Source organism: Mastomys coucha, unplaced genomic scaffold (genome assembly GCF_008632895.1).
Source record: "Mastomys coucha isolate ucsf_1 unplaced genomic scaffold, UCSF_Mcou_1 pScaffold14, whole genome shotgun sequence".
Lineage (NCBI taxonomy): Eukaryota > Metazoa > Chordata > Mammalia > Rodentia > Muridae > Mastomys > Mastomys coucha.
This window is the reverse complement of record NW_022196896.1, coordinates 109782342-109790851: the sequence shown is the minus strand read 5'-3', so window position 1 is coordinate 109790851 and position 8510 is coordinate 109782342.

Here is an 8510-nt window from a genome sequence, read left to right as displayed (position 1 = left end):
CTAAGTGCTGGGATTAAAGGCGTGCGCCACAACTGCCTGGTGTTTCCCCACTTTTAATAGGGGGCATGTTAAATATAGCATATAGTCTAATTTCAAATACTCCATTTATTGTCTACACATACTATCTGTAATGTATGTTGGGAATTCAAATATTTTTGTAGGAAGATTTGTTGCTAATAGGTATGTTCAGAATTTTGAAGAAACCTAGTAGGCTCTTTAGAGCCTATTTCTTGTGCATTAAAGGCATGCCTGGAAGAGGAGGGGAAGGAGGAAGAGGAAGTGGGTATTGGGCAGCAGTGTGGGTCAAAAGTGAAAACAATCATCTGGGAAAAACTACATAGTAGAAACAGAGTCCTTCGTGAAGAGCCAGGTGGAATTCCATCAAAGTGTGACCATGTGCTTGGAATTAGACATTTTCAGGAAAATCTGTTAAAATAGAAGGAACCATCACTAGCCATATGACAGCTAGGTTTTCAGGAACTGTAAGTTTAGTGTTTCAGGGGATAGAATGGCAATTTCTGTCTTAATGATTTATCTGTCTGACATCAGTGTGTAGGTTGTCTATCTGTCAATCTATTGTATCTATGTCTGTTATCATCTATCTGTCCATCATCTATCTATCTATCTATCTATCTATCTATCTATCTATCTATCTATCTATCTATCTATCTATCTGTCCATAGTTGATATGTGTCTATCTATAAATCAATAATCTATCAATTATTTATCATTTATGTATTATCTATATATCAATCTATTACCTATTAATCTATCTCTACATATGATTTACCTATCATATGTCATCTGTCGATCATCTATTATATATCTATTTTTATCCCCATCTATTATCTAGCATCTATCTATCTATCTATCTATCTATCTATCTATCTATCATGTATCTACCATCTATCTATCATCTATCTACCTATATTAGTTATAAATATATGTTGGTGATATATATGTATATATTTATGCTAACAGGTTATGATCTAAAATAAGATAGCTCTATTTTCACTCTTCTACCCTTATCTACCCTTTCTTCCATACATAGTACTTGGAGAGTCCCAAGATGCAAATCCTGCCTTAGCTACTCCTAGTCTAAAAATAGATTTGAATATTGATGAAGAGCTCTCAAAGAGTCACAGGGCTTAAGGAATTAATTCCATCAGTGTGTTATTGATGTGCCATATTATATGCTTTTAATGGGATCATTAGCCAAAGGATAGAATAATAAAAAGTGAAAGCTAGAACAAAGCTTGGAGGTAAACGAACCCAGATCACTTATTTCAAAGATGAGGAAAAGGAGCCTGAGAGGGTTACGTGGCTTCATCAAAGTCACTCAGCAACTGAGTGGCAGGCTGGGGTTGGTACTCTGTCCTGGACTCTGAACATGTCAACACATCATCATCCCAGGCTGAAGTTCTTATTCTTCTTCAGTTTCATAATGACATCATAGGACACTGATTGTCTGGGGGACAAGAAACACTTACAAGGTTTATAGGCTCATGTGAAATGTATTATAAGGAAGAAGCAAGGACCCTATTTGTATGCTCTTGTCCTTAGTAATGAGCCTCCGTGGGGAGAGGTTGGCACTTCAAAATTGTGACATGATAAATATCAGCCCTGAAGCTTAGATCCTAATGTCTATAATTTACCAACGAGTAAAGCCATAGGAATATTGTCATTATAGTCTTTAATTCAGCACAGTGTTCTAAAATCTGATTTTCAGATATACTGAAAAATCATACAGCAAGAGGGAAGATGCCTAGCTGTGTGTAACCTGGGACAAGCCCGAGTAATCCTCATCCTGATTGCGATAATCTTGGCAGGAACATGGGAAGCCTGTTGCTTAATTGCATAATGTGTTGTCAGTGGGAGAGAGTGAAATCTTACATAAAACTATTTTTAAAAGTTTAAAAGGCACAGGACATTGTGTTATTTCCAGAGACAGTGGGGCTAGGATTTGGTTTCTGGAGGTTTAGGGGGTTATGACTGAGCAAATTTGTCTGATTTTGGAGTCCAAGCTCCTAGCTACTAGAAAGCTGCAGATTATAGACAATTGAAACACAATTTAGAAATTGTCTATGGACCTCCTTCAGAGAGGGCCATCATGGCAATTTGATAGATTCATTCCTTTTGCTATTTTTCCTTGACTATAAAATTACTTTTATTATGTCTTCCTATATCATTATTCTCTTATCTAGACTCATTCTTTATTCCTATTATTGATGTAATTCTTTTCAAAACTACAGAAAAGATGGGAACCAAGGGGTATAGATACATGCATGTGTATGTATATGCATGTTTGTGGTGTGTGTGCATGTGTGCATGTGCATGTGCGTATGTGTGTGTGTGTGTGCACGTATATTTGGATGTGTGAGGAAACAGGAAATTTGGAGACAGACAATGGAAAATTTTGACTATCTGAACAGTGTTTTGAAAGTCTGTCTTCCTTCCTCCCACCCTCCCTCTCTCCCTCCTTCCCTCTTTCTTTCTCTCTCTCTCTCTCTCTTTCTTTCCCCTTCTCTTTCTTTCTTTCTCCCTCTATTTCTTTCTTTCCATTCTTTTCTTCCTTCTTCTTTCACTGTGTCTCAGTATTTAGACTTGATTGACACTTATAATTTAGTCCAGGCTAGTCTGAAACTCACAAAGATCTTCCTGCTTCTGCCTTCTGATCACTCTCATTATAAGTATGTACTGCTACACCTGACCTCGAAAGTATTTTTCAGCAGCATTTGGCAATGGGAAGAAAACGGCTTTTATGACACACATGAATACATTTTCATCATGACATGTTACACACATGCACACACACTGCCAAATGAAACTTTACTTTATTGTGTGTGGAACACCTAGGTTTCTTCAATTCTATTTTTTTCTACCCAAGGTAATCCCTTTGTTATTTTTACAACATTGACCAATCACAATTTTCTAACCTAATTTCATAACCTTTTATAATGAATTGAAAACTTGGAGTTTGAGGAAGCAGATAAAACAATGGTTAATCATGGGGGGTTGGTTGAAATGAACATCTCCTTTTCATGTGTTTTATTATTGACTCATGGGACCAACCTTACCCCAAACAGACTTCTCACCAAGCAGAATCAGGCTGCCATTCTGACTTTAATTAGGGATATATGACACGTCAATTTATCTAGAGTGTGAATTCAATTTTAATCTGTGAGTAATAAAGCCAGGATGGTACTGGAAATATCACTTAACATCTGCAGCTTGGTTTCTTCATGGACAAAGGTGTCAGGGGACAGTGACAGGCAGGACTCAAAGCTGAATGCATAGATCCCAAATATAATGAAGTGTGGGTCAGGAACAGACTGCATATGTGTCAGAATACATGGGACTTATGATTGCCATTGTCACCTGCCATTGTACAATGTGTTTTTGATGAAATATGTTTAAATCATCTTGATGCCAGCCATATAAAAGCTCACCAGCAAAATTAGGAACCATAGTCAAATTACTTTAAAATGTTACTATAATAAATGGTTATGCAACCAGTGTGTATATTTACTAAAGTATACTCTTTCATTATTACATTAGAGTATATGACTTATGTAAATACTTACTATAAGGTGATGTATAGTGTTATGGTGGTAAGAGCATAAAGCACACCTTGGAGCAGATTGCATTAGAAGCCACATTATGTATCTAACCTAAGTCATCATTGTTAATGTAATTATATCTGATGCTCTTGGTGCAACTACAAGACCTGCTAATGGTGTGTTCCTTGGAACATATACTTGTCCTTAGACCAATACATGGCTTTGTATAATCTAAACTACACACACACACACACACACACACACACACAGAGAGAGAGAGAGAGAGAGAGAGAGAGAGAGAGAGAGAGATGTATTTATATTTCTAGTTGTTTGCTTATCGAAATGATATGATGCTTAACATTCAAAACTAGTCATATGTTGTTCGTTTGTTTTGTATATGGGTACATACATACACGCCATGGCATGCCTGTGTTGGTCAGAGGGCAATCTGTGGGAGTCCATTCTTTCCTTCCACCTGTGAGTTCTGGGAACTGAGCTCAGGCCAAGCTCAGCAGCAAGCGCTTTATGGGCTGAGCCATTTCTCTAGCCATTCACTTCTTTTCTTTTCTTTTGTTCCTTTTATTTATTCTTCTCTCATACAATATATCCTGACTGCAGCGCCCCGTTCCCCTCACTCATCCCAGTCCTCTTCCCATCTCCCTTCTCTCCTGAATCCACTGCACCTCCATTTCCCTCCAGAAAAGAGCAGGCTTCTCAGGGATATCAACCCAACACAGCATAACAAGATGAAATACGACAGGCACAGACCCTCATATCAAGACTGGATGAGGCAACCCAGTAGGAGGAAAGGTGTCCCATGAGCAGGCAAAAGAATCAGACGCACACCCCTACTCCACTACAGTACCCACCCCCTCTCTCCACAAGAACCAAGCTAAACAACCACAGCACTTATGCAGAGGAGCTTGTGTAATGCCCACGCGGGATCCACGACTGCCGCTTCAGAACGCAGCTGTTTGCGCAGCTGTTTTCTTCATAAATATCGTGGTATGGAGGCGGTAGCTCCTACTTCCATCTACCTTTACAGCCCTTCAGGAGATGTGCGCATGACACTCCAGTGTGTCACATGGGTGCCCACGTGATTCCTTCCCCGACTCGGTCTAGAGGAGTAGCCCTCATCCATAGGGCAGTGCAGGGCAGTGCCTGCAGCAGGACACACTTTCCTTGCTAGCTGATCTCTTGGTAGTGGGATCAGAAGAAACTGGGCAGAGGTATCATGCTGTTCAAAGCTTTTGGGAGATGTACGACGTTAAGGCATGACTGACAGAGCAAGATCTCAAGACCATTATGTTGTACACAACAAGACTCTGTCACGAACAAACAAGCTGAAAGTGTATATGGATTATATACTATTGGACCTATTTTTCCAATTACCAAATTAGAGAGACCATTGGATGAAAATCAACAAATTTTTAATTCCTCATGTTTTTGGATTTCAATCGATTAGGATCTGTTGGTAATATTAATTTTCATATTAAGATATTAAGAAAAAGTAATTGTTACTTCCTGTTGTTCTTGTTGTAAGAGGTGGAATTAGGTTTGTGTAGATTTGTTGAAAGATTACTTTCTTGTTTCTTCTAGGGTATCAAGTTACCACAGTAAGAGCCAAGATCTTAAGCTCTACTAAATACAAAACAAACAAACAAACGAGAACACTTTATATATTTATGTTCATTTAAGAAAATATTAGTAGTGACACTTTATATATTTATGTTCATTTAAGAAAATATTAGTAGTGATGTATTATTTTGAAATATACAGTTAATACGTTTGGAGTTATTTAAAATTTATATTGAGAAAAACGTTTGTATTTTCAGTATTGCCGTAGACAATCATCTACACAAGACTGTTAAATGATTGTTGTTTTATATCAAACAACTTTTATAATACTCATTTTTATTGTTATAATATTTATAAATTTTAAAGAATATGATAAAAAAGATATTGTAGGTATTGAAGGGGGTTCTCTGGGAGGAGTTGGAGTACAAAAGGAAAACAAGAATGCGATTTAATTCTATTTACTTAAAATATGTTTTTAAATGTTAACAAATTCAGATAAATTGAAATCATGTAACTTTTCTGACCATATTGCAATAAAACTTAAAATAAAAATAGTACAAAAAAAAAAAAAAGAAAAGAAAATGTCTCAGGTGTCCATTGTAGTGAGTGTTGGCTCATTACTGTCAAACAACAGGCCATTTCTGGACTGGAGGGATGGCTCAGTGCTTAAAAGCATGCAATGCCTTGTCATGAGGATTGGAGCTTGTTTATCCCTCACCATGCACATGTGAGTGCACACACACACACACACACACACACACACACACACACACGTACACATGCACAAATAATAATAGCAATAGTACAAATTCAAAAATAAACCTTTAAAAAAATAGGCAATTCCATCATTACATAAGTCTCTCTTGTATCCAGATGCAGGTTATTTTCTGCTGGCACCAGCCATCAACACTCAGAAACAACTTACTTCTCCTTATATGTATGTTTGTAAGCTTTGCCTTTTAAAGAATGTACTATTAATGGGATGGCATAATAGGCCTTTGTGTCTAGCTTCATGTACTCAATATAGTACTTTGAAGGTTCATCAATGTTGGTGTATAGGCAAGTGGGTTCTCCCTGTTCACTGCCAAGAGCTATTCCACTGTAAGGATATACCACAACATATTGAACCATTTATCTTTTGATTCCTATTTGGGTGGCTTCCAGTTTGGCCAGTGATGAATAAGGCTACTATAAATACTTGTGGCTTTATGTGGACATATGTTCTCATATTTTTCTTGAGTAAATACCTGGAAGTGAGAAGCTGGGTCAAATGATAAGCATATGCTTTGTGTTATGGGAAACTGCTAAGCTATTTTCTGAAATAGTTGTGACATTTTATATTCTAAGTGGTAATGTGAAAGCATACCAGGCAGCCCACTCCTTTTTCTTCTTAGATCTCAAGAGCGAAGCTTGGGGGATGAATTCTCGATATCTTTCTGAGGATGTCTCATAAACTCCTACTACTTATGTTGCATACAGCATTGCTGACAGGACGGTCCTTATCCCCGAAGCAAAAATGTTTAAAATTTATCTTGTGATTTTGTCCTTGATCTGCTGGCTATTTAAGTGTGTTGCTTGGTTTCTAAATATTAGCAAACATAATATGGCATCCTCTGTTATTGACTTGTGAGATAATCCTGTGTGGTCAGAGAGCCACTCTCTTTAGAGTGAAATATTGGATTGATCCTCAGCGCTCAACGACACTCAGAGGCAAGAGATGAGAGGTGTTCTGTGTTTTGGTTTGGGTTTTGTTTTCTGTATAATTTTGATTCTTTTAAGTTCCAGAGACTCATGTTATGGGGTTTGCTGGGTAGTCTATGTGGGTGTGTACTTCTGAAGAATGGGCAGGCACTCTGCCCTGTAGACCACCATGGGCTTCAGATAAGTTTCTTGCAAGGGATGTACTTCTTTTTAGGGCTGAGAGTATATCAGTTCATCTGGGAATGCAAGATCTTCAACAGTCTTGAATTAGGTTCCCAAGTCCCAGGGTGTCACTTTTTCTCAAATGGGATTTAAACGTGACAAAGCATGACCTAGAGTGGCGGCTTCAGACCCCTCTGGAGCATCACTCTCTTCACAGTGAACTCTCTGTGTGCAGCCTCAGGTTTCTGTACTGACAAGAGACTACAGACTCTTGCTTTTGAGGCACTGCTCTTTATTCTTCCCAGGACCCACTATGCAGCCCAGGCTGGCCACAAGCATTTGTTCTTCCCACCTCAGGTTATCAAGTTCTGGGATTACGGGCGTGCCTTGCCACTGCAGGCTGTTTCGTGCCTCACCTTATTCACCAGCAGCATTTTCCTGTCTTTCTCAAACACATCTGGCAGTGGCACCAAGTCACACGGTCCATATAACCACCCCTTTCCCTAAGTCTCTCCTCGCTGGTGCCTGAGCATCATCCCTCTGTACATCTTCAACTTGGGGTCATCTCTGTTAAAGAGAAGTATTATCTGTCATCCATAAGGCTACCAGTTTTACACAAACTGCCATCTTCTGATTAAAAAAAAAAAAAGACTTTTGCTTAAGTAGGTGCTGGGTGTGTGCTGTGTTTGTGTGTGTGTGTGCTGTGTGTTCTGTGTGTGCTGCATGCGTGAGGGCTATGCTTGTGTGTATACATGTGTGCAATGTGTGTGCTGTTTATGTGCAGGTGAGAGTGCTGTGTTTGTGTGTGTGTGCATGTGCTCTGCTCACATGTGTGTGGTGTGCTGTGTTTGTATGTATGTGTGTCCGTGTGTGTGTCTGTGTGGTGTGCATATGCACATGGAAGCCAGAGACATCTGGTGTCTTCTTTGATGCTTCTTCATATTATATATTGAGGCAGCATCTTTCATTGAACCTAGAACCTGCCTATTTGGCTATTTTAGCCAGTCAGTTCCAGAAATCCTTTTTTTCTGCCTCCAGAGGGGGCAGAGCTGGTGCTATGCCATCATACCCACTTGGCTTTCATGTGAGTGCTGCACATCTGAACTCTTGTTCTCAGGTTTGTGCTTTGCCCACTGAACCATCTCCCCAACCCCTAAAAGTGCCCCCCCAACCCCTGCTGGCAATTGAACTTAGGGCCTCATAGGTGCTAGGCAAGGGCTCTACCACTAGCCAGGCATGCGATGCTTATCAGCCCCAGTTTTGCCCTGCAGGGTATAAAACAGAGGTTCTAAGCTAAGCAACGGTTAAGGGGTCAGGAAGGATATTTCTTACTCTGGAGTATTTTTTCCCCCCACACACCTCATTTCCACAAGCCATACCCAACACATTTCTTACAGGTTCCAGTATAAGCAATTCTTGACTTTGGTGGTGGAAGTGAGAAGAAAGAGAGAGGAAAATAGAAGCAAAGAGGGATTGGTGTGTGTGTGTGTGTGTGTGTGTGTGTGTGTG